We start from the raw sequence: 15,219 nt of genomic DNA, 5'->3' as shown, positions 1-15,219 counted from the left end.
ATTTATAAAAATCAAAGCTTGATTTGTTATTTCATTAATTTATTTAAAATATAGAGAAAACGAGCAAATTGAGCATTGATTTTATGAATTTAAAAATTTTCAATAACATTTTTTGATGTATTAGAATCAAACTAAATATATAAATCGGAATAAACAACATTGAACGTGAGTCAAACGAGAGCGTTGCTCACAAAAAGGTATGTAGCATATGATTCCTCTTTGTTACAATATATTGATTGATATAATATAATCTTAATATAATCCATAGATTTTATTTTCTTGTATGTGTTACTGTTTATTAGGAAAATTAATTGTGCATTAACACCTATTTATCTATTACACCTATACATAGGGGTGGGTCGATACGATATATCGTATCGAAAACGTTGTATCGTGTATCGTATCGAAAATATCGATATGAAAGAATTTCATATCGTTATCGTATCGAAAGTTTCGATATATCGAACTTTCGATATAAAAAAATTTCATATCGTTATTGTATCGATATTTCGATATATCGTACCGAAATTCGATATATCGTTAAATATCGATATAATATCGAAATTTTCGACATATATCGATATATATCGAAAATAAAATATCGATATATATCGAAAATATCGATATATCAAAAATTTTCGATAGATATCGTAGTTTCGATATAAAACGATATATCGCGATATAAGGAAATTCATATCGTTATCGTATCGAAAACTTACGATACGATATCGTATCGTATCGAAAATTACGATATATCGAAAATTCGATAATTTTTCGATATTTTTCAATACGATACGAGCGATATATCATTTTTTCGGTATTTTTCCCCAGCCCTACCTATACATATTTGTATATATATATACATACTTTTGTGTATCTGTAATCTGTATGTATCATACACTCATCTGAATTGAACTGGGGTTAAGGTTAGGGTTTTTCTTGATTTCAGTTTCAAGTTTAAATCTTCTCTGAAACAATATAGTGAGAGATGTCGGATCAGAAACTGACGCATATCGCCATAGTGAGCTTCAACAAGTGCAAGCCTAAGAAATGTCGTCAGGAGTGAAAAAAGAATTGTCTTGTTGTGAAACAGGTAAAACCCATCGGTTCCAATTCCAATTACAATTCATGTATACAATCTTCTTTTTCTTTTTTTTTATAACTTAACTACTATATGAAGGAGGAAATTACAAATGATGTCAAGAGGGCTCGAACTCGGCACTTCATACATTGATGTCTAAGCTCCCTCGCAACTAATAAACATGCCACCGATTCTATTTTTATTAGTTTAATTTTTAAGTTTTTTTTTTATCTAAATTGAGATTTTGAGTGATAGGTGTTGATTGATGCACTATTTTTTAGCACTATAAATACCTGCAAGTATACAGAGTATGAATAGTATAGCTAAAGGCCAGTATCGGGATATCGAACACGGGGAATATAATTGCAACTGGCTATCATGTACTAAGCGTTATATACTATCTAGAGAAACAAGAGTTTTGGATTTAAAATAAATAATGCAAATAAATAAAGTAAAACAACAAAAGTAAAGAAGATAGAATTAGGCAAATAGAGGAATTTCAAGGATAATGATTTCACTAACTCTTTAGTTATTCTAATTAGTTCTACGTTCATCCGACTCAAGTTTTACCATGATTTCTCCCTATCATGCATCAATACTCATGTCACAATTATTGTATGAACATATAAGATAAACCTATCAAAGCTATCACCGATCAAAGATTGACAATAATCAAGGTAACGGCCAATTAGTCGAACAAAAGTTCAAGAAAAATCAAGTGGATACGAGTTCTGAACATTAAACATAAAAAGAATTACATAAAAGTCAAATACTATCAAACCTCAAAATTCTATTGTTTAGCAATCTATAGACAGATGAACTAAAACAATAATTAAAGTACGAGATATGAAATAAACAAAAAAAACCCAAAGATGAATCTTGAAGTCTTCATGCTCCTCTTGTCTTGCTTCAATCTCCAAGAATGATGGAAGAATTAGGTTAAAGAGTGGAGAGGGAGGAGCCTTGGAGGATCCCCTTTTGGGGGCTATGGAAGGGTGAATTCTATGAATTAGGTTATGGGGTATATATAGGCTTGAGAGAGATTTAAATATGGTAAAAGTCTCCTCTAAGCAAGAGGAAATATGGAATTTTCGTTCCCCATAGTAGAAGGAAAAGATTTGGCTTCACAAGGTAATATCTTCTTTCCTTCTTTGAATTTCCGCCTAATTCTGCACTTGAGAGTTTTGCGCAACTTTGGTAGAACAGCCATAACTTTCTTTACAGAACTTCGATTGAGGTGATCTTGGCACCAACGCGAAACTCTTTTGAAGACGAAGAGAATGACATGTAGAACTCCCTGATCTAACTTCAGGATCGCCGGAAAATTGAGTTTATATATAGCTGTCGTGCGTCGCGTTTCTGTGGCGGGCCGCCGCACCTTGGCCGGCGGTCGCCGCGCGTCAATTAGAAGCTTCTGACTCCTTGTGGCGGTCGCCACGCACTTCCCGGCGGTCGTCGGGCATGTCTTTGTCAATCCCTAAGCGCCGGAGGCCACTGGACTCTACCTGAAACTCTAGATTTCCAACTTTCGCGTTTTGACTCCCTTTTTAGGCTCAAATATGCACATTTCTCACAAAACATGTCAAAATACCAAAATAGATAAAATATGCAAATAATGGACATGTAATGCAATTTTGACATTAAAAACGGATCAAATAATGATCTTAAAACCGTGCAAAATCCGAGCGTATCATTGATTGCATTTGATAATTTGGCATGTTTAATCTCAAGTATTAGTTGCTCATAAGATCATGAGGCATGTTTGTTTGAGAATAATAAAATTACTACTAATGTGTATAACTCATAATGAAATCTAAGATTTATAGTGGAGTGATGTCCCATTTGCGTTCTTATAGGAGATGTAGGCATGCACTGGTGCTTTGTATTCGGAAAACTGGGTGGCACTCTTTAGTTCAATCAATCGTCTTGAGTGTAGCGTGGCTTAGTCTTACCATTGAACTTATTTTGTGTTAATAATATCAGCAATAACTGAATTTCTTGTTCCTGCTTCAAACACGTTCGGATTTTGCACTGTTTTAAGGCTATTATTTGATCCGTTTTTTATGTCAAAGTTACTCTACATGTCCATTATTTGCATATTTTATCTATTTTGGTATTTTGACGTGTTTTGTGAGAAATGTGCGTATTTGAGCCGAAAAAGGGAATCAAAACGCAAAGTCTGGAATTCTGGAGTTCAGACGGCGACCGCCACAAGTTGTACGGCGACCGTCGGCGCCCAGCGGTCAGAGCTATGTAGCGGCCCGCCTCAGAAATTTACACTTGGAAAAGAGTCTCGCCCGGCGACCGCCGGAAGTCATGCGGCGGTCCGCCGCCGAAGGAACAGAGACTCTGGATTGCAATGCGGCGACCGCCGACCAAGGTGCGGCGGCCCGCAGCGGCGAATCCGACCAGACCTAGATCTGCTCCAAGATTTACCATATTTTGAATATCTTTTCCTTCTACAATGAGGATTAACTTTCCCCTATAAATAAGACATCAAGCTTCATCAAATTAGAGCTTCTTTTTGCAACATAAATTCACAGAGATTAAAAGCTAGAGTACGTCTTTGTGCAAGGAGTTGAAAAAAGATTTCAAGAGCATCAAGAACGACAGAGATCCAACCTGCGTGTTTTATTTCCTTTAGTTTTATGTTCAAACTGCTTCCCTTCAATCTATGTGTTTAGCTTATTTCACTATGTGTAACTAAACTCATAGGATTCTAGGGATGTGTTAGTAACGACTTTGGTTATAAAATTCCAGTTTTCTATTTAATATCCGTTTTGTTTTTACTTTGTTTCTTCCCTAAGTAATTCTGATTTTGCATGATTGAGTGACACAATCTTGCATGATTTAATATAACTTGCTTCATAACTGTGAGAGAATTCTAGCGAGTTAGATCCACTTAGTAGACGTTACAGTTAGCTTCCCTCAAAACGACACTTGTTAATTGAGAGTGAGGACTTTTCAAGGGTATTAGGAACTTTATGGAGTTACGTGTTAGGATTGACAACCCTAATCTTGTAATCAACGTTTGCATCGCATGAGCATAAGCTAAGTGACTCGTCCTATCAAAGTAATAACTGTGCTAGGGTGTTATAGTTTGGAATTTGTATAACCATAACTATGAACGCACATCCCTGGGATTCCCTTATCTCTATATTTTATCTCCGTGATTTATTTGCAATCAGTTGTTATTTGATTTCTATTGTTTTCTATTTTCAAAAGTTTTCAAAATCTTTCGTTTCTCCAGATAGTAATTGAGTTTTAGTAGAAGATAGACAGTCTGTATTTGTTTTCCTCGTGTTCGATATCCGGTACTGACCTTTAGCTATACTATATATACTATGTATACTTGCAGGTTTATTTAGTGCTAAAAAATAGTGCATCAAGTTTTTGGCGCCGTTGCCGGGGAAGACAATTCACTTTGAAGTGATATCTTTAAACGAACAATTTTACTACTTTGAATTTTAATTACTTTCTGTTTTTATTTTTAGTTTCAATTCATTTTTGTTATCGATTCTTGCAGGTTAAAGTAAAAAATGATCAGGATCAATGGGTGACAAAACAGACTGAACCGGGTTATAAAGGTACGTATTCTACGTGATTCTACCTATTAGTGCAGCTCCAAAATTAATAAACTTTGTAACATAATAAAAATCTTTAATTCAATCTATGCATATTTATTTTGTTATTGAGATAGAAAAAACAACACTATTTTTTTCGAGAACCTCTTTTCCCTTAAACCCATCGATTTTATAAATGAATCATTCTTCAACATATTTAATAACACTATATGAGTATAAAAACAAGCATGAATTGTTCTACTTATTTTTTTACCTAAAAATAGTTAAACCAAATGGTCTTCATCTTAAACCCTTTTTTAAATGTTCCATCACATTAATTAATTTTATAGTTAGTGACAGAGGAAAAAGTGAATGGAAATTAGAAAAGTTGAGATGAGCAAGAACATTATGATTGCTAATTGTGGAAATAGTTGGAAGTCCTATAAGAGCATCCACAATGGCTGCGAGCGGGCCGGCTAGCCGATTCCGGGCGCTGGCCGGTCCGCTCGCCGAACCATTATGGGCGGCGAGCGCCAATTCGGCGAGAATATAGGCGAGCGCTGGCCGATTATTGGTCGCTGGCCGATGCGCTCGCCGATTGGCTCACCGGCATTGTAGGCTGGCGATCAGCAAGCAATCGGCCAGCAGCCTTTTTTTTTAATTTTCGAAACACTATATATGCGCGATTTGAATGTCATTTTCATTTGCAACGTTTGTTTTTACGAGTTTTCTCTCTCTCTGAATTTCTGTACAAGAGCAATATCGCGAAATGGAGAACAACAACGATTCTCCTTCAGCCGAGCTCTCCCGCCTCGCGCGTCTACAAACGCAGGTGGACATGCGGAAAATCATAGGTGAATGGAAGACGGCAACTGACCCTATGAAGAAGGGGCTTCTTTTTTATCTCCTCCAGAGTATGTGGGCCGCAATGGCGGCTAGCGCACGTAGCGGCGACGGCGGCGACGAGAAGTGAAGCGGGGCTCGTGTTTGGAAGCTGGAGGGTTTTTTTTTAAAATTATGTAATTTTTTTTAATGTACTTTTTTTTAATTTAAATAAAATTTTTGCACTTTCCCATATCTGTGTCGTAAATTTAATTCCGTATTTTGCGTGATTGTAATTTTTTTTTTATTTTTATAATTTTGCTGGCCTATGACTATCCTATTGCTTGTTCAGTTGTTTGTCCTGATGATGTGACAGGAGAAATTTTAGTGCTGATGATGTGGCAGAAAGAGTTTGTGGCTAACCTATGGCTAGCCTATTGCTATTGTGGATGCTCTAATGGTCTAATTAAACATTTAAACTTATGAGAATAATTAATTAAGGATATTTAAAACAGGACGGAAATACGTGGCTCACATCTAGTTAGAATATGCTCAAAATCTAATTTGGGATTCACAATGGTGGATTAAATAAAAATGAACAAACTCAATATAAAAATGATTAAATTTTTCATAATTTGAATTCTTAAATTGCATAATTGAAATACCTTAATTACATAAGTGGAATTTCTAAATTACTAAATAATCGAGATTAACGACGGGGCATTGAAGGGGCGAAGGGGAATGCTTTGGAGGGCAGAGGGTTGAGTGAGGGAAGAAGGAGAGAAAACGGAGAGAATTGCTAATTAAGGTACGAGAGAGAGAGAGAGAATGGGGTGGTGGGGACATGGTGGTGGTGAAACGTTTTTTTTTTTTAAATTTTAAATGTTTAGGATTAATTACATTTTAATTGTAATATGGGGATATCCAATCCATTAAGGCGTTGGTACTATTTTATTGCTAAAATTCTTAATTCGTTACTAGGGACGGATGAGATATATATTTCTATTTTTATTAGTGTATTCTATTCTATCTTTGTGTATATAAAAAAGAATTTTCTTAGACTTAATAAAAATGTCGATCTTAGTATCCACTTTAATTTTTATATATCAATTTGTCAAATATTATATTTTTAGATCCTTATAATGTACAAAAAATAAATATATAATTCATGTATTGTGAGATGTGGCACTTCCGACCTTTACAATTTAATACTATGAAATTAATTCGGTTTAATTTAAATTTTAAATAAAAGAGTCCACAGTTTTTATTAGATATTTATTCTTAACTATAAATGTAATTCAATTTATTTTAGGATTTTTTGAAAATTAATGATAATACCTCGGTAAATAATTTATAAAAAACATAGTTTTAAGAAATAATATCTTTACCGACGGAATTGAAAATTGTTGGTAAATTAAACTGACAAATTAATTAATAATATACTGATATAATATTATAGGAGTAGTTAATAAATAAACAACGGTCAACCAATGGACAATTTTCCCACTAAAAAGGGTAATAAATAATAATACTAGTAAGTATAGATTTGAAATAAAATTGTTTAAATTGCAGTTTAAGTACCTATATTGTGGACAAAAATAAGGTGCAAACAAAATAATTAAAAACAAAAACTACAACCACTGTACAAAATAAACACACAATGTATATAATATATATCTATCACTTTTAAATTAAGATGTTCACATCTTTGTACATCAACGACAATCGTATATCAATATAGGCAAACGTAGCCTTCTTATTCAAGTTGTATACTATGCAAACTATACTCCTATGAATACCTTATGCAAACCATAATACGTAGTTTTATGTTGATAAAGCTAATTATAAACGGTGGTACTACTACATGTACCTTATTGAAAGTAAATAATACTAGTATAGGAGTATATATCTTCTTATGCTTCGCCGGAAAGAACGTCAATTTCCACGGCGGGCGGGCTCCCAGACGCGGTTGAAATCGTCGTCATCCTTGCGCTGGTCAATGACGAATGGTGGTGGTGGTGGGGGAGGAGAGACCGCCAGGTTGTTGAAAGCAGCGGTCAGATCTGTTGGCTGTCCACCGACCGGAGGGGGGTTGGGGTTGCGGTTGCCGTTGGCGTTGGCATTGGGGTTGGTGTTATTTTGGCTCATTGTTGCCTGCTTTTGGGTTAGGAACTGACAGTGGTGGGTTTTGGATGCTCAAATCAAATGGGTAGTGAGTGTGGTAAATGGACTTTCCAAAACCTCATACTTATAGTCGATTTTATTACTTCATTTTCTTACTAAGCGCTTATGTCTCACGCTTCCTAACAATTTTAGTAACTGAGTGTTCTTATTGAGTAATAATCCATATATGGAGTGTGTGCATATAAGTAGGCTCATCTAGTAAATTTCAAACGATATCTTGATGGCCCAATCTTTTTGGCTAGCCCCATCCCCTAACACCTGAACTTAACGTCTCTCCATGCGGTTTGCATGTTTGATTGAGTATGTTAGTTGAGGTGTCTCTCAATGGAAGGGTTATTGACAATGAGGTGACCGAACAACTAGACTCACCGTTAGCATATATAGGAGAAGGAGTCCTGATAAGGGGAGCCGACCGAGTACCTTTCATCCTTATGGATTAGATCCCAAATGTCTAGGTTGGTCGAACCGCGTAGGTATTAGGTATTTTCTTTTCTTATAAATAGTGCAATCGTCATCATAATTTCTCTCTCGCACAACTAGCTAGCTAGGGTTTACCACAAAACTCTAGAATGTCCTACTTTCTTCGTGAATCGCTTGCTAGGACCGAGCTCTTCTCGTTCCCCAGCTTATTCATCTCACTCGACGCCAAATTGTTCCTATCATCTTACAATTGTTTTAAATACTACTATAAGATATCATAAATATATAGTAATAGCACATAAGAAAAAAAAAACAGAAAAAAGAAGATAGTATACAAAATTAAATGAAAAATTAAAACTATTAAAAGCCAAAGGATACAGCCCACATAAACAGCTAGCCCTATAATAGTTAATATGAAACATGCAACTAAAAGTAAAAGGTTACATCAATTGTTAAAATAAAAAAGATACAGTACATGAAATCAAGCTAAAAATGTACATGCATATATGCACACAAGAAAGACCACAATTGCACATAAAAACATACTAAATTATAAAGACACATATGCACACAAAACAAGCAAGGATTCGCACTCAGGCCGAAGGTGTGTAAAGGGATACTCATTATTACATTAATTCATATATACTTTAATTAATACGTCTCAAATAATAGCAATTCAGTTTTCCACCCTGCACAAACCACACTCAAATATGGAGTACATATATAGGAGTACTCACTACATTTTTGCCCGCATCCAAAAGAAGAATACTGAAATTTTTTATGACGTGATCGGTGATTGCTAGTAAATTTTTATTTTTTATTTTTTGAAAATTTTAATCGCTTTCTCTTTTCCTTTTAATTTCATTATTTTCTTTAATTATTTTAGTTTAATTAAAGTATAAGTCGGTTTTTCTCTTAACTTCATGCAGTATTGATACTCACAAGTCACAAGTCACGCCACACAAAAAATATGCATATACCAAATATTAATATGCATCCAAGAAGAACATTATTGAAAGAGTTTTTTGACGTGTAATATAAGCTACCTTTTTTGCTATATTTTTAGTTTGTTTGACTATGAAAATTTTAGTCACTCTCTCTTTTCCTTTTTTTTATTCTTCTTACTTTCATACTTTTTTATTATTTTATTTTATATTATAATTCAGTTTTTTCCTTTTCGTGCATGATATTGTTTCTTACAAGTCACTCCCACACAAAAATATGCATATGTATCCAAAAGAAAAATATTGAAACAATATTTATCAAAATATTATCAACGTATACAATATCTAGAAAACATTTGTGAAATATATGGCCCAATTCATCACAGCCCAAACTCCTAACACTCGAACTTAACTGATACTACTACCGTTGGCCGCCACGTGTCGTCGTTCTCAAATATTCTCATCAACTCATTCATTTGTTGCACCCTCGCTCTCACTTTCACTTTGTAGTTTCCCTATATCTCCCTCTTTATGATTTTTCGCTCTGCCTTCTTTATCTCACTCTTTCTCCGTTTCTGAGTGTTTCGCTTCATCTTCAAGCCATATCTTCGATTCTCTATGTGAAATTGGTCTGATTTCATTTAGAAAAGATTACCTTCTTCGCTTCCTAGTTAGTGGTTTACAAAGCCGGGAGAAGATTTCGGCATATAAGCCAACAGAGATATATTATTGATACTACATATATTTGGATGCAATTTGAAGATGTGTCTATATCCTAATTTGAAAAATCATGGAGTACTTAAAATAAATAAATGCTATCAACTTATGCTTATAGGGGTGTCAAAACATGCATTCATGTGTAGAGTTTGTCAATTTGCCAACTTGCTCGTGTTTACAAGCTATTCGGCTACGTGTCGTTCGGGTCATCGTTTTTTTGGTTAACTATAACTCTAAATCATTGGGTTTTGGGCTGCCTGATAGGTAATTGGGCTCTAAAAAATTTATAAGTATTTTAAAATAATATTCCATTGATAATTTTATACTTGTAAGAGTTAAATACACGTACGAATGAGTGTTGTTTTAACTCAAAACTATTATAACTCATTGACAAGAAAGAGAGTAATCAATTGTTAGTTCAACCTTTAATTGCTGACTACAATTAATTTAAAATCATAAGATTAGAGATCTAGTGGTCTATAAATTGTCATATATAATTTCATTTTATTATTATTTAAATTTAAAAAGATTGGAAAATTAACAAAATTAGGATTTTGGATCAAAATGTCTATATAGTGTATTACACATATCAATACGATTCATTGAATATGTCAACACAATTTAGCACTGACATTTTATGGTGGCGTTCGGTTATCATGACTAATTATCATGAGACTATCCATCTAGGATTAAGTTGTGGTGGTCAATCTTATGAACCAAACATGATACATATTTAATCATGGGATTTAGTCTTGCCAACCGAACATCCCGTATATGTATTATATTGACATATTATGATAGTTATATTGACAAAAAACTGTTACTTGAAAAATAGGAAAATTCAAATTTTGACATCGGAACATATGCAAGTGCTCGTTAGAACCCTATAAAATTATCTTTGATTTGATATGGCAGACCAGAAACTGACGCGTATCACCATAGTGAGCTCCGACAAGTGCAAGCCTAAAAAATGTCGTCAGGAATGCAAAAAGAGTTGCCCTGTAGTCAAAACAGGTCAAAACCCCAATTCCTGAATTTCCAGCAAGGATGTGCAGTCACGATCCTCTGATCATGTGGATCTCACTGGGGAGGATGAGCTCTTTGATGATGATGATGGAACCATGTTGCCTGATGTGAGGAAGCATTTAGAAAGGGATCCAGATACCGGGTTAGTTATTGGTTACTAATTATTAAATAAGTTTTTTTTTTAACTAATCGCATTATTAGAATGTTATAGGATATTACTTTTCCATCCTCAATATCCATCCATCCTTAGTTGTATTTCACTTGTGTTTTCAGCTAATCCTTTGTTAGTTACACAAATATTATTTGAATGTTATAGCTAGGGCATTACTTATCCATCCTCAAATGTCGCGAGTGATAACCAAAATATACAAACGCATTCGAAATAACACTGGATTTAACTGGAAGGTGACACCGGAAGACGTCAGGGATCGATACTTCGAAGAATTTAGAGTATATAGTACATAGAAGTTTTGTTTGGTAAAGATAATGTTATAACGTTTGATTTTCCTATAGAAATCTTTTTTCTGGCCGGATTCATGGGAGCATGATGTGCGTACACTTTAGACGTCGAGGGCAAGATAGAGATACTCCGGCTTTATCTCAACCCTTAAGAAATTGAAAGAGAGATCGGGTTATGTGTTAGAAGAAATGTGGAATGGGCTGCTCTTGTATTGGGAAAGAGATGATGTTAAAGACAAGTCTGAAGCTGAACGGAGGGCGAGATATTCAGAGAAAGGTGGACTCGGCACGGGCTATAGCAAACATTATGGGGGCACATCATGTGTTGCAGTTAAAGCTCAGAAAATGGTAAGTGACATTATGTATGTAATGTATCAAATTCATTATTAATATTGTTTTATTATAATTTGACAAACAGATGAAGGAAAAGGGGATCTCTATTCAGGATTGTATGTATGATGTCTACCTGACCCTACACTTCAAGAACGGAAATATACAACTAAGTTTATTTGCAAGTTTATACGCATTTAAATGATTATACATACAACATTATTGTTATTTTCATTTAATAGGCCAAGGTAAAAGAGATTGCGGCTACACAAGGTGAGGGAACCAATCTTAATGATATATTTGTCAATCAAGTCATGGGAGGCCGCCTTGACAAGAAGAAGCGGATGCTTGGAACGGGAGTCCTTGGACCAATGCTCTTTGGGAGTAACTCTGTGGCTGCATCAAATAACAATCAACAACATCATGATGCCAAATAGAAAAGAGAGATGCAACAAAACCTCAACGAAGAGCGTGAGCGTAGAATGAAATAGCAATCAAGTTCATTGTAACTGTAGCATGATTTTCTGGTTCATGTATTTGTTGTGTGCAATTAGTTGGCATTCAAAGCTATGGGGATCTGTTTATTAGTACTATTTAGTTTTCTTTCATGTGTTCTTATAGGAAGCATGGTATGTTCTGTTAGTTCCCATTAGCTTTTTGACAAGCTGCATAATAATTCATTTACAGTGTTTAGGTTAGTTGGAGTTGATCAATTCTTGTGTGATTAAGCTTTATTGTTTATTAGTACTTATTTGCCGGATGAAAGTTTATTAAACTATCAATGCAGTTCATTGTAACTGTAGCATCATTTTCTGGTTCATGTATTTGTTGTGTGCAATTAGTTTTAATTGGCATTCAAAGCTTTGGGGATCAATTTATTAGTACTCCCTCCGTTTCACTATAGTTGAGTCATTTTACCATTTCGGGAAGTTTTTTCATAGTTGAGTCATTTTCATAGTATTTGGTAACTTTTTCTCTCTCTTACTTTGCCCTCTCTTAATTTATTCTCTACTTTATTCACTTTATACTTTATTCTCTCTATCTTTTCCTCTCTCTTACTTTTTTATCTATTTATTTAACACACCCAACATTCATTTTTAAAACTCCGTGCCTAAAAGTTCCGCCTCAATTATAACGAAATGGAGGGAGTACTATTTAGTTTTCTTTAATTGATGGAGTTGATATGTTATGTCTTTAATTGATGCAGAATTGTTTATTAGTACAAATAGTTGTGAATGAAGGGAATAATTGAACACCTTGTGTACTACTTTGATTTTCGGTCTCAGCTTTGATCACAAGAAATGTAGTTCTGTTTGCAATTTGGCTTAAAATCTTTTAACGTTTGGAATTTTGTTTTTAGTTTATTGTTTACATTATACATCTTAGGCCAGTTTAATTTGGTGAAGCCTTAGATCATCATCTTATAGAGTGATCCTTTTATATGTTAAGAAGTTGCAATATGATTTTTCGTTGCTCTTGTAATATAAGAGATTAGTGATCTATTAATTACCAGATTATCTTTCATGTTTGGCGTGCAAATTCTAAGTTACGGGTGGGCTTTGTGCATACTGCATACAACGAGGACTAATAGTGCATATAAGTTTGCTCAAAGATTTGCAAAGGAAAGAGACAGAGTTCATGATACAAGGAAGGAACAAGATGTGTAGATGATAAGTCTAACACTAAATTACTATTTTGTTATTAATCAAGTTTTAGAATTTGTACTAATGCTCAATATTATTGAACTTTATTATTATGATTAATTAACGAGTATTCGAGTATCTATTGTTACTTTTACTTTGAAAAATGCATTGATTTGTTGAAAAAATAATACTAACAGGGTTGGTAATATTACAGTAAATAAAATTAAAATCTGTACAAAAATATAGTGGCGGATTCATTCTGGCACTAAATAGCATCATACATTACCGGCGGAACAGTGGCGGATACTATTTCGCCACTAACAACGGCGCCCCAAATCCACCACTATTTTCAAATTTTAGTGGCGGAACTTCTCTGGCGAAAAACCTTCCGTGGGTATTCCGCCAGTAAACTGCAGTGGCAGAAATAATTCCACCACTGGTATTTTAGTGGCAAATATATAGTCGCGTTTCTACTCACTAACCCATTTACTAGCGGAAATATGAGATTTAGTGGCTGATATTTCCGCCACTATATAGCGACTTTTATGCAGTGCACTACGAGTTGAAAGACTACAACAAGTTATTCTAATGCTACGACCACTACGAGTTGAAAGACTACAACAGGTTTATCTAATGCGACGACTGCAAGATGAAAGGCTTCGACCCACGAACCACTGCAATTAAGTGCATCTGATGCAAGAAGAAGAAGATTACTAACGGAGCAAGAGACATACGTGCAGTGGTGGACGCAGGATTTTAATACCGAGGGGGTCCAAATTTTTACTTCATCCGTCCACAAAAAAAGGGTCATCTTTCCATTTCGGTCCGTCCACCAAAATTAGTCTCATACTCCCTCTATCCCACTAAAGATGTCTACATTCTTAAGTGACACAAGATTTTAGGAGAAGTTGTTAGGGGAATAAGTAAAAAGAAAATATAGTTGAATATTTTAATGAGAGTGAGGAGAGGGAGATTTATATTCAAATATAAAAAGTAGACATCTTGAATGAGACTGAGGGAATACTAGAAATGGATAGTCACTCCTAATTTATTATTCACCTTTTATCTTTATCTCTCCTATTTTATTCACATTTCTCTTTCTTTCTCCTAATTTATCCACTGTATGATCCTAATAACATTTACACAAATTAAAAAATAAACAGAATTATACAAATTCTAATATGAGCAAATAAAAAATACTCCAGAAAGTTAAAAAATAAATAAATCAATTAGTACTAGTAAACTAACTATGAAAATCATGAAAATAAATTACTATGAGAAAATTCAAAACACCAAACACAAAATCACAAAATCCAATAAAAAAGATACCCTACCTAATTGACCCGAGTTGCTTCCCTTACCAACTGAGCTAGCAAGAATACTTGAAATGTGTTGTATACATGGCAATAATATAGTAAATGATCAAATGGCGGGGTCCCAAGGACCCTCCGTGCTATAAGATAGGTCCGCCTCTGCGTATGAGGGTGGTCATACGTCTCGAGTTGCGGTAAGTACCATTTCCATGTGTATTGCATGGATGAATTGGTACATGATGCATGCATGAGGTGTGGCACGGTTGGACTTGAAACTGGTGAGCTGGCTAGATCTAGCAGAGGCAGAGGGAGTTGTGCTCAAAACACCCAAAATCCATCTAAGAGCAAGAGGAAAGCATCCGGAAAACTTCTAATCGACGATTTGAAGATTTCTATCCGCTTAGCTCTTCTCTGAGACACTCATCACCTGTTGTTCATGTTTTCATTGTTTTCTACCGAATATTTTGTTAGAAATACTATGAATATGAATATATAAATGCATTCGTAGGATTTTTGGTGAAGACAACGAGTCTATACCCTCCAGTAAATACTTCCTCCGTCCCACAATAAGAGTCACACTAGGTAGGTTTTGTTAGGTTTGGTATACTGAAAAGCATGTTTCGAGCAGTTTCGCTCAAATAGAATCTTGCTTGTATACGTAAAACTCTATAATCCACTTTTAACCCGATTCAGTATTATTCGAGCAGTTTCGCACGA

The sequence above is a fragment of the Salvia hispanica genome, chromosome 3 (genome assembly GCF_023119035.1).
Source record: "Salvia hispanica cultivar TCC Black 2014 chromosome 3, UniMelb_Shisp_WGS_1.0, whole genome shotgun sequence".
In the NCBI taxonomy this organism is placed as follows: Eukaryota; Viridiplantae; Streptophyta; class Magnoliopsida; order Lamiales; family Lamiaceae; genus Salvia; species Salvia hispanica.
The sequence above is the reverse complement of the archived record's forward strand: the minus strand, read 5'-3'. Positions refer to the sequence as shown.